At 58.1% G+C, this 12287-nt stretch overlaps 1 long non-coding RNA gene across 2 annotated transcripts; it reads left to right on the top strand.

Annotated features, from left to right (window-relative positions):
- The first annotated feature begins 828 nt into the window (after nucleotides 1–828).
- On the top strand, nucleotides 829–11214 carry LOC309873515. Of its 2 annotated transcripts, none has more exons than XR_014316396.1 (2): nucleotides 829–1325; nucleotides 10471–11214. It is a non-coding gene; the product is annotated as an uncharacterized lncRNA (long non-coding RNA). The 2 variants fall into 2 exon arrangements; XR_014316397.1 differs by lacking the exon at nucleotides 829–1325 and adding an exon at nucleotides 1428–1457.
- The last annotated feature ends 1073 nt before the right edge of the window (nucleotides 11215–12287 follow it).

Below are 12287 nucleotides of genomic sequence, written 5' to 3'. Positions count from 1 at the left end.
TTTTGTGCCACAATAATTGTTGAGGAGTAGTGACAGAGATGATGGGACCGACGAAGCCTAAAATATTTTCTCTCTGGCCCATGACAGAAGACACTGACTGGAAGTCACCCAGACCTGGGGAGCTGTTTGTCACGGACGCATGACCGAGCCCATGCAGACCGAGACACACTTTCTCACTATGCTCCCAGCTCCTGAATGCCATGGCGTGGGCCCTAACACTTGAAAATACCCTCTATTAAGTGCACGGCGTGGAAAGCCACTGCATCCTCTTCCCAGAACAGTCTCTGTCCCGCACACAGGGGAGGCAGGCCCCCGGGGGCACGTGACCCGTCTGAAGCTCCCTAGAGCTTCCCCAGGCCCCCACCCCGTGTTAACACAGGTCACCGAGTATTCTGAGTTTTATCTGCCTTGTCCAGGGCAGAACTCAGAGCCAGATTTGGAAACCTACGGAGCCTTCTACCAGCAACACCTGTAAGAAAACCGAAGAAAAGAGAAGCCCGTGTGCCCCCGAGCGGAAGTGAGAAGAGGTGACATCTGGCTTCCCCACCCGGCTTGCTGCTCTCCTACTTCTCTTATTTGCTCTCAGGGGGCCCCCACCTCCCAGGATCACATGGCCTCTGGCGGTGGCAGGGGACCTGCCATTCCGGCAACAATAGCCCTGCCAAGCCTGGGCCTTGGTTTTCCCCCCTCTGCGAGCTGCCGAGCTAACCGTGGGGGGCGCGGTAATGGGGACGTCTTTCCTTCCCACCCAGAAGTTGCTGGGATGACATCGGGTCCTTCCCCGGGCTGGGGCTGGGGGTGGGGTGGAGTGTAGGTTCTTTGGCTGTGCGAGGGGCCCTGGCTTCTTTGCGGCCGCCCCCCCCCAACCTCTCCCGGATTTCATACTTCACATTCCCCAGCATGGTTCTGACAGGCCTGAGAGCAGGGAGTCCTCACGGCCTGGGAAGGTGGTGGGAAGTTTGAACAGCTGCAGAACCTGCCCACCCGCTATCTCTAGCTACATACTTCATACTTAACAAAAAAAAAAAAAAAACACCAACCCAAATTCTTAGGCTTATGTAACACACTTGGAAGTCAAGGAGCCAAGATTCATTATCAACAGCCCAGGAGGGGTTTGCGAAACACTTGTTCTGAAGAAATCTTTCCATTGAGAAAAATTTCCTCCGAGGCTCAGTCTCCCAGTGGCTCTAGGATGTTGTGGGGCCCGGGGTGCCCTTAAGGCTCCAGAGCCCACTGTTCTCTACTGCCCTTGGGCTATGAGCCTGCTGCCTGGAAACCGACCCTGACCCTCCCTGCCAACCTCACCACTAACAACCCGTGTGCGAGTGAGTCCCCACACGCCAGGCGAGGGCTAGGCCCCGCTTTCTTTATTGTCCTGGATGCTCACGGTGACTGAGGGCTAGGGGTTCTTACACCCGTTTTCTAGAGGAGGGCACGGAGGCTCAGGGAGGAAGGAGGTAGGGTGGTGGGGTCGGGGCACCCGTTAGCAAGCTCCTGCAATGGGTCGTTGCAGAAGCAGAGGTCCCCCCTCCCAGGGGAACAGCCGCTCCCAAAATACGACTCCGCATGGGCCCCCTGAGTGCGTTTCTTAAGCCACTTGCTGTAACACCAGAGGAAACCAGGGGCTCAGCCCGCTGAGGGTTGAGGCCAGGATTCCGCTTGGCCATTTCCCCTTTCAGAGAGCAGATGTGTGGGGTTCTGGGCCTCTCCTTGGCCACACTGTCACGGGCCGGGAACCTGAAGACAGAGGGGCTGAGAGACTATAGCCGGACCCACCCCGCTGGCCCTGCTAAGCCCACCGGCCTGGCCCGCACGGATATGTTTCTCCCTGGGGCTCTGGGAGCTGGAGCCTCCGTAGACCCGGGAAGACGAAATTGTGCGGGTCTGGCCCACAGCTACAGATGCAGACTGCGCGGCCGAGGGGCCCCAGCCTCAGGGGGAACCCAGGGACCTCGTCAGGGAACTGAAAACAGATGATTTCAATCAGCGGGGGTTAAAGAAAATGACTTCGCGGCCACAGTGGACTGAAGGGGGCAGCGCGCTTGGCTGCCCGGCCCGGCCCGGGAGGCACTTGCGGAAAGCCCGTTCTGCCCCCGAGCCCCGAGCCCGGGCCTTGCCTGCGGGTCCCGCCGCGCCGGGCAGCGGGAGGGCCGGGGCCCGGGCGGAAGAGCCGGACGGAAGAGCGGCCGCGGGAGCGTGGACCGCGGGGCCGGAGATAACCCGGCGCCCCCCGCCCCCCGCTTCCTCCCGCGGCCGCTTTCATGAATGGCTCCGCTTCCCAGACAGCGATTGGCTGAGCCGCCGGCCGCGCGGCCCAATCAGCGGCGGCGGAGCGCCTGGGCTCCGCGTGGGGCCTCGGTCCCCGCAGGCATGAATGGCGCAGCCTCCGCGCCCCGCCCTGCGCCCTGCAGCCCGCCGCCTCCCTCCCTGCTTCCCGGCGGAGCCCCCTCCCCGGGGGAGAGAGGAGGAGGAGGGGCTTCTTTCTTTCTTTCTTTTTCTTTTTCTTTTTTTTTCCCCCCTATTGCCTCAGACCGGTCAGGGTTCTGGTACAATTGTGTCATTCTGAGGCTTGGTGGCCGCTCCTGACAATAGCCCTTGGGCTTCCCTGAGTGGTCAGTGTTGACATTCAGGATCTTGTGACAGGGAAAGGGCTTGCGTGGCTAGAAATGCATTTTTTTGCCTGTGATCCAGTCTGACTCAGGTTCCAGCGAAAGCACTGCAGCCCTCCAGCGGATGCAGACGGGCGGCCGGGGGACCCTTTCTCCACCAGGGCAGGGGACTCCTGACACTTGCAGACCTCAGGGAACTTCTCTTGCACCCCAGAGGGGCTTGGTCAGCCCCGTGGTCACTGGCCTTGTCCTGGCTGCAGACGCCGCGTGCATGTGAGGGCTGGGGCCGTTTGGGGGAACCCGGTTATTCAGCTGTATTTCCTGTTAAGTAAGAAAACATGGTCTATTTGCTGATGTTATAAAGAAGGCATGTGTTTACAAATGCTCCTTGGGGAGAGCCTGGTTAATGGGCCCACTTCCGGCCTCCCCTCCCCAGAGGACAATTGTGTTGAGGCTGCTGGAGGGGGCCCTGCTCTTAAAGGGAAGACCCCTTTGCTTTGGAAAATCAGTCTCAGCAGATTTCAGAAGCGCTACAGAGAGCTCTCTCGTAAGGTGGGCCAAGGCCGTGGGAGGAGAGCCTTGAATGCCCGAGTGAGCCCCGGGGAGGCAAATCACAGCAGATCACAAAATTCAGACAGGGCGCCGAGCTCCGGGCGTGGCACAGAGTCATTACCACAGCACCTAGGGTCCTACCTGGTGAGAAGTGTGTCTGTTTCCTCGCTTCTAAGCGCTGGACACAGAACTCCCAGCCGGTCGCCCGAGTCCATGCGTGGACAGGCAGGGCCGGGCCTGGGGCATTTTTCTGTATTAACAGCATCGGGTTCTGCCTGCTGTCTGCTCCTCTTTCCATCTCCTATTCAACAGTTCATAAACGTTTTGGCTTCGGGGCCCACTTGCGTCTTAAGAGCTTTTGAGGACCCCAAAGAGATTTTGTTGATCTGGGTTTTAGCTATGGATATTCACTGCATTTGAAATTAAGATGGAGGGGAAATGCCAATACAAGAGTACACAGGCACCCGTTCCATTAGGTCTGAGTGACAATGCCATTCCGTGCCCGCTGCCTCTGGAAAACTCCACCATATGCTCGGGAAGGAATGAGAGGAAAAGAGGCAGTTAATGTCTCTGTGTTATCATGAGAACGATTTTGACCTCTCAGACCTCCCGGACACACACACACACACACACACTTCAAGAACTGCTGTTTTAGTTTGTAGAGAGCAGGTTGAGGCTGCCTGGCTTCCTTGGGGCTGGGCCTGGCTACGAGATAGCCTGGCGAGTGGGCTCTGAGCAGACCTCGCGGTGTCCCGGGGGTGCTGTTCCAAAGCCTGCAGCTCTCCCCTCCCGCTCCCCTTTCCACAGGGTGGGAGAGACAAGGACAGGGGTCAACTCAGAGCTTGTAGACCAGGGCAGCCCTTGAGAGGTTGGGGAGCCCCAGGGCGCGAGGTCCATCCCCCGTCCCTGATGGTCTCCAGGTTGCCTACCTGGGCTCCTGTGCAAAAGAGACATCAGAGACCCGGTTTCAGCTGCTGTGTTTTGGGCTCTCTTACACAGCCTTGTTGGCCCCTGGTCAGTACATTGGTCATTTTTACATGTCTGGGCCCCAGCCTCAGGCTTTCCGATTTCATGATGTTTGCAAGAAGGCGGATGAACGTCCTGGCCATAGAAAACGCATTCTTGGGAGGGGTTGGAGCTTCCTAGAAACACGAGTTGATGAGACACACGGTGATGAAGGAACCACGGCAGGGTGCATTGCTAAAGCTGGCTCTGGAGCTCAACAAGGAGCCAGTGAACGAGGTGCACCTTTGATTTTTACCCAGCCCAGAGCTCATGTCCCCCACTCTTGGCTCTCCTCAAGAGAGTCGCTGAAGATAACATTGGGTGGCTTATGGAGGTGAGCCCAGAGCCAGTGTGTCTGTTGGCCAAGGGAAGCTGACAGGGATCATGGGAGTGGAAGCAGTTCCACTTTCCCCCTAGGGCAGACTTGTGGGAGCCTCCAGAGGCAGGACATAGGGTGAGGGATCCAAGGCCCCACCCACCTATACAGCCCCCAGACCACCAGGTTTTTCCTGGCAGAGGGATGGTGCTTGTTCCTGGGAGTACTGAATTACCCCGTACCAGCTCTCAGGCTATTTGTGGACACTGAGAATGCTGATATGGTCCTTTTAAGGGGAATTGCTAGATATTTACTATTGTGTAAGTTATTAAGGGCTCTCCCAAGAGTTGATTTTTATAAACAAGAACTAGTATGGTGCCTTCTAGTGGCCTTCTAGCCCAAAGAGGGCATGGGAAGGGTGGCTGAGATACGAGCTCACGGCCCTCTAGCGCATGTTTGAGAACGCTGTGAGAACCCAGGATCACTTTGGCAGAAGGTATCAGACTCAGCTTGTGCCCATCCGTATTCCCTTGAAGAGGATGGGTGCGTTGAGCCGTAGGGAGCCTTGAACCTGCAAATGAGCTAAGGAGGCGGGAGCATCAGATCCGAATCTTGAACAAGGGGGGAGACCTGGGCATCTGATTATGATCAAACAGAGCCATGCAGGTGGTGGGAACAGCAAAATGAAGACCTGAAGTGGGGAGTCCGAATCTGCCGTTCATGACTGCGGCTTAGAAACAGAGTGTGGTTCTCTTGCTATCTCACCGGCTTTTGCTCATCTCCTGGACCAAAGTTCCTGGAACCTGGGACCAGACCATATACCGAAGGCACACCCAGCCCCCAACAGACTGCAGGGCAGCAGAGAGCTGAACTGCACAAGTCAGAGTGGTACCTGGAGAGGAAGGAAGGAACAGGGAACAGGGAACGGTGGGGGGAGGCAGGACCCAGAAGGGGTGGTGTTAATTACATCTGCAAAGACCCCTTTCCCAAATAGGGTCATATTTGCAGGTTCCAGGTGGACATAATTGGGGGGGGGGAGCCCACCATTTGATTCTGGGGGCGGGGGCGCTGGAAGGCTTCCCCGAGGAGAGGGTGCCTACCTGTGTCCGGAAGGGAGTGACACTGCTGGGGAGAGAACAATCCAGGTAGCGGCCCCCAAGTGCTCGGAGGGGCTGGGCCTCAACTGGCAGGGGGAGTCAGAAGCTGGGTGGCAAGTCTGCTGGAGGGTGGCTTGGGAGGTGAGGGGCCAGAGGCCTGAGGACCCCAGGGGCAAGGCTGGGGGATCTAGGTGTGTTGCCTGAGCCAGCAGAGGCTGCCGGAGCCGTGGGGTCAGGAGCGAGAGCACTCCCTGCAGGACGAGGTGTGTTGTTCTTCTGCCGGGGGGAGGAAGCACGGACCAGCAGACTGACCACCTCACTAGACCCAGGGACGCAGGGCCTGTCCTGTGTAAATGTGCGACATGCAATGGTAGGGGGGAAGCTGGCGCCTTGGGGTGGTCCCTGGGAAGACCCTTAGGGCAGTCTGAAATGAGAATGCAGCATGAAATTCAGTTTGTCTGCGGTGCTGTGTTCCTAAAGAAAGGAGGCGGCCCCGAGGGGCACGTGTCTTCCCAGACTCAGTGCCCGGTTTGCCTGGGCACCAGCGCTTGGGTCTGGAGGCTGATTTCATTCGCACGCTTGTCTTTGTCTCCAGGCCTGGTTGCGCTTGGCCTGCCAGGACCTCCCTGGGGCTCCCCTACTCCTCGTGGCTTGTCTGTCCAGAGGACACCTCGCCGGGTCCCAAACACCTGCCCCCCCCAAAAGTGCAACGTGGGCCACGGACAAGGTGCCCCACCGTCTGGACCCTGCCGGGGCCTCGCCTTGGTCCTGGAGCCAACTTTCTGGCTCATCGGGGAACAACAGGAGCCTTCAGCTCCTCATTCTGGAAAGGTCCATCGCTGCACACGGGGCCCCACCTGAGCAGCCCCTCCGCCCACCCTCTGGTGTTGCCCGTGCTGCCTCCGCGCCACACCCATGCAGAGAGGATGAGGATTTCTTGGTGCAGGCCCGGTTTTGCACTCGGTTTCCCCGCAGGGACAGGACGCCCAGAGGAGGCGAGTTGGCTCCACCTTTGCAATCTTGGCCTTACCCTTGCCCTTGAATCTCAGACTCAGTTTTTCATCTGTGAAATGGGGCTATCTGCCTTTCTGGAAGGGCCGGTGGAAGAAACACCCCTGTCTCGTGATCAGACCCTGAGCTTTGGGAGGGGGGCACGGATGCAAATGTGCCCTGGGGAGCCCCAGGCTCCTTGTTGAGGGGGCGGGATCCCTCTGTGGGGCCCCATCCTTCACCTGTCACTCTGCCTGGCTGCCAGAGCCCCCCTCCCCCCAGCTCTCTCTGGTCCATTAGGCCACACAATCCGGGTTGTATGAGGAAAGGGGGCCCACCTGGACCCCAGGGCAAAAGTGGGGAGACAAGTGGGGTTCAGCGGGAAGCAGGCTCCTTCAAGGGGAAGCCCCCATCTCCAAAAGAAGGTGGTGTCCCTGCTCCTGGACCTCAGGCCCAGTGCGAGGGCCGCTCCGGGGCCTGCGGCTCGAGGCCCGGCCGTTCCAGTCCTGTCCATCCCTGTATCCGGCCGGTGCACTCTGTCTCTGTCTTTCTGTCTCTGTGTCTCTGTCCCTCCCTTCTGCCGCTCCTCCTGTCTCCGTAAATATTCCCTTGCCTCTGGGTACTGAGCCACAGCGCCGGCCCTTTGAATGGGAGCTCTGGGAAGCACGGGCCCCTCGGCAGGGCCCTGGTCCAGGGCTTTATTCTTTCCCCTGGTTAATTAACAGTGAATGCCACGGCCCTGGGAACGCAGTGGCTGAGGGGCTGGAGGCAAGGGCAGGAGGGCCCAGGGCAGACAGAACAAGCCGGGCTGGGGTGGGGGTCAGCAGCCTGGGTGGCTTATCACATTCCTGGGATGCCAGACCGGGGAGCTTGGGGAACGCGGAGCAGCCATTTGTCTACACCTGTTAGCCCCTCTGGGCTGTGGGAACCGCCCCAGGGGCCAGGCAGCTTTGGGGCCACAGCGCGGGACCATCCATCCATCAAAGCTGCCCCCACCCCGTGAGGTAGGGGGCTGGACTGAGGGAGGGGTGGGCACAGCCCCTAGAGTCCGGCAGGCCCGGGTCCTGCCCTGCTGTCTCGTTCAAGTGACTTCGCCTGTGTGAGCCTCCGTTTCTTCCTCGAAAGCGGAGGTGTTAAGGCAGGAGGGCTCCCGAGCTCTGCCGGTGGCTGCGGGGTCTCAGGCTCACTGTCCTCCTGCCCTGGGATGGTGGGGACCACAGCCCGTGTGCTGAGCTGGGCCCAAAGGTGTCGGACCCCTGATTCGTTGTTTTAAGAGCTCGTCCAACCCTGTTAGACCCAGGACCGCCGCCCTGCAGAAGGGAAAAGGCTGATAACAGTAAAACCAGGGTCTGAAGCCTGAGGACGTGAGGGGCCACAGACTGCGCCACCGAGGTCGGGGTGGTGGGGATCGCGTTGGGGCTGCTGAGGCGTGAGGATTGTGGTCCGGAGCTGTGGGAGGGCGGGTCTGGCAGAACATTCCAGAAAAATTTTCTGGGCTTGATAGGATTTGTGCATTTGTCTGCTTCCACGGTCTGTCTCCCACTGGAGACTTGGTCTTATGAGGACAGACACACGCGGGTGGGGTGGCTGAGGCTTTGAAAGCTCCTTGGTCACTTGGCGACTCCGGCACCGGAGCGCCTGGCCTAGCTGGTCCGGAACCCCAGCAACCCTCTGGTTAGGAGCACGACAGCCTGAAACCCAAACAAACAAACCCTCCTAGAAGGATCTAGAGGGACCTAGATGCAGGGCGCACGGACCACCTTCTCTGCAGAGTCACTGCTCATTTTGGCCTCGGAGCCCAAACTCCCGCTCTGCTTGGCCAGAGCTGACACGGAGGACCTGGGAACACCCGTGAGCTGGGCCCGAGAACCTTCTCACTGGGACGTGGCTTTCACTTGTTACCTCCTTCCCAAATTTCCTTGTAAAAGACCTTTGTCTGGCAGATTCCAGTGGCTTATGCAAAAGGGGCTTGCCAGGGAATTTGGGGCTGTTTAAAGACTCCAGAATGTGGCTGTGGCTGTGGCCAAAGGGAGCTGCTCCCTGAGGACAAAGGCCTTACCTCTTCCTTCCAATTCAGAAGATCAGATTAAGCCAAACCCTGTTGCTGCCCCCGTGTTTAGCTAATTTGGAGGCCGAAGAAAGCGATGGACACAAAAGGGGAAGGATAAGAGGGGAGACTGTAGAAAGTCCTCGAGAACGCAGTTTGCTCCCAGACACACCCCTGCCCCGCTGCCCACCCAGATGGGAATTCTGCAGGAGGTGGCAGGAAACGGCCCCTGACCCGCGCCTGCAGCTCAAATTCCTAACATCAGCCCCAGGGTAAGGATATGGCAATGACTTAGGGCGCGCACCTATGTGAGGTGCCCCTGTTGCTGGAATCTGGGGTTGGGCTCGGAGAGGGCGAGCCGCGTGTCCGTGGTCACACAGCACAATCCCAGTGTCCAGGGCTCTCCGATGCCTGTATTTCCTGTCGATCGCAGGCAGGGGAGTGACTCTCAGGACGGAGATCCCTGCCTGGGAAGGGCTGGTCTCCCCATACAGTGCCCGGCTCTGAGCCTCTGGGGTGTGGCGCCCACGACCAGCCGACCCGCTGGCTCCAGGCCCTGAATTCTGGAGTGGGGTCTGATTCCTCTTCCCTCCCGTCTCTCTCTGGGGAGTGTCATGAAGGGTGTATTTGGGCCCCGGGGGTGCCCCATTTGTGATCAGGAAGCCTGAGGCCAGAGGCCTGCCCTCCCTGGAGCCCCCACCTTCACTCCCATCCAGTCCCAGGCCCCTGCTGGGCGCCTTTGCCCAGCCGCCCTGGCCTTTTCCTGCAGGTCTTGGGTTATACCTCTTGCTGGGAGGATCTTCCAGTTCCTGCACCGGTGACCGTCTACCCGGTACCTGGGGCCCTCCTCCCCCAGGGCCTTGGGTCTGGGGCCTGGGCACAGAAGCTGGTGGGAAGTCCAGGCCTGGGGCTTCCAGAGGCCCCTGTTGGGGCAGCGCTGGGTTGGGGGGCATGAGCTGCGGGGTGGGGCTGGAGGAGAAGGAGGCGACGCTTCACAGGCCTGGACCCACTGGCAGCTTTCTGTGCTGATCTGAGCATTTCATTTTCAATCAGAACATCAGAGGCCAAGAGGTTTCGTTATGGGAAATACAGAAAATCTAGAGGCGTGCCGAAGTGTGCTGATCCCCAGAGCCCCAGGGAGGGCCTGGAGGCCAAGCCCAGCTCAAACCGCAGCCCCTCCTGGGCTGGGCCCAGGCTCCTCCCTAAGCCTCAGATGGGGGGTCCCCCTCCTGGTCCGGTGCCTCCCCCACTGAGTACTTCCTGCCCCTTGGCTCCACCCCGTTTCGCATCTGCAAGCTCCCCCTTTCTGCGGACCAGATCCCCTTGGCCCCGCACCATCCAGGCCCCTCCGATCTAAGAGCCCATTCGCCACCTTCCTACCCCTCCACCTGCCCTGTATCTCTGCTCGGCACCCCTCCCCACCCTGCTGGAATGGCCCTCATTAGCGGTGACAGCCACCTCTGCATCGTCGTTGGCAAATCTCACTTTCCTGGACGGAGGGAGTCTACCCAGGAGGCCACTCTCCGCTTCCAGCATTTTCTTCTCCTGGCTTTTCCCCACTCCCCTCTTTTCCTTACGTCTTGTACCTCTCCTCTCCAGACCCCACAGCGGCAAGGCTTTGGTGGGTATCTGTCCCAAGCCAGGTACTTGGTGGGACTGGGCATACAGTGGCGCCTGAAATGCAAACAAAACTCCAGACCTCCTGGAGCTTGTGGTCCCACCAGATTGCTGGGGTTCTTGGGGTTGAGGCCAAGCCGCCTTCTCTTTCCTTGCTCCCCTGCACCCTGGTGATCTCATCAGTTCCCATGGATTTAAATATCCTTAAGCTAATGTCTTCCAAATTTGTCTCTGTAGCTATGACCTCTTCTATGAGCTTCGACCCACATATCCGGCCAGCCACTTGACATCTCCTTTGGGGTCTTCCAGACATGTCAAACAGATCGTGGACAAGCTGGACGTCTGGATTTTTCTCCCCAACTCTTTCCCAGCCACCTCCCACTCCATCTTCCCCATCTCAGCAAATCTTGCACCGGCTCCATCCAGAAGCTTCTATGTGCTCTGGCTTCTCCCCTTCCATGCCCACCGTCAGGAATTCATGCACAGACCCTGAGCGTTCCAGGGTTCCACACATCCTCTCAGTCTTGCCATTGTCTCTCCTGGGGCCCTGCCTGCCACCCAATGGAGGTCTACCTCCATAGAGGGGGGGGCCCTACAGGCCTCACACAACCCTCCCCCAGCAGCTCATGGGGAACCCTCTAGGCTAACTCTTGTCCCAGACTCCCTACTGCTGCTTTCTTGGGACATACAAAACAGAGCCTACCTTCCAGCCCAGGGAGAATGTGGCTTTCAGTTCATTTACAGAGAAGGGGAGCAGAATAGAAATTGAAGCGAGGAAGGAGAAGGTGCTGGTGAGAGGGAGAAAGCTGGGTAAGTGGGTCATTCCTGCTGTGACTTCAACTTTTGGGATATCCATCCTTCCAACAGAGTATTTATTGAGCAGCTACTGTGTGCTGGATACCGTGCCAGGTACTGTGAACGATACTGTTGGGATTAAACGATGTGCTGTCCAGTGGGAAAGACAGTAAACAAAGCTCCACACGGTGGGTAGCGCTACACCCGTTTATTCTACCAATGAGAAGCAGAGATTCAAGAAGGGTAGTTGACTGCAAATGGCCACAGAATAAAGGGGGAAGAGCCAGGGTTCAAAGCCATTTACCGTCCATCCATTGACCGATCCATCTATCCATCCAGCTATGGATCCATTCCCTCATCCGTTCACCCAACTACCTACCCATCCATCCATAAATCCAGGCATCCAGGCATCCATCCATCTGTCCACCCATCCACCCACCCATCCATCCATCTATCCAACCGTCTGTCCAGCCTTCCATCCATTCATCCACCCATCCACCTACCCATCCATCCATCTATCTAACCGTCTGTCCAGCTGTCCATCCATCCATCCATCCATCCATCCATCCATCCATCCATCTGTCCATGCACCCATTCACTCACCCACCCACCCAACTGGCTACCCATCCGTTCATTCATGCATCCATCCATTCACTGAGCACCTACTATGTGCTGGGTCCTATGCTAGGTCCTGGGACTGAAACAGAAGACAAAAGAGAAACAATTTCGGCCCTTAAGAGGGTCACATTCTGGTGGAGAGGAAGGAAAAAACATGCAGTTTAGTCAGACAAGTAAACCACACAATTACAAAAATGATCAGGGGTCACCTGGAAGAGTAGTAGCTTGCATGGAAAGGGCATGCACAAGTGTGTTCGTGTGTGTACACGCATGTGTCTCTCTGTGTTCTTGTGCCTCTGTGGGCACATGTGTGCGTGCACGTGCATGTGTGTGAGTGTGCTTGCGGCTCTGTGTGCATGTTTGTGTTTGTGTGTCTGTGTCTCTGTGCACGTATGCTCGTGTGTATGAGTGACTGTGTGTGCGCACGTTCCCTTCAGAGGGCTTAGCAAGGGCAGAACCTCTGAGGCAGGAGAACAGGTGCGGTGTGCTCTAGGAGCAGAATCAAAATGGGGACCCTGGGGGGAGAGGAGGTGGGAGCATGAGGAAGAAGAGGCAGGGTGAGGCCAGCCTGGGTCCGCTGTGAGTATGACACAGAGCTTGCCTTTTTTTTTTTAAGTACAAAGGAGCCCTTATAAGGATTC

Source organism: Mustela nivalis (genome assembly GCF_964662115.1).
Source record: "Mustela nivalis genome assembly, chromosome: 9".
Taxonomy (NCBI): domain Eukaryota; kingdom Metazoa; phylum Chordata; class Mammalia; order Carnivora; family Mustelidae; genus Mustela; species Mustela nivalis.
The sequence above is the reverse complement of the archived record's forward strand: the minus strand, read 5'-3'. Positions and strand labels throughout refer to the sequence as shown.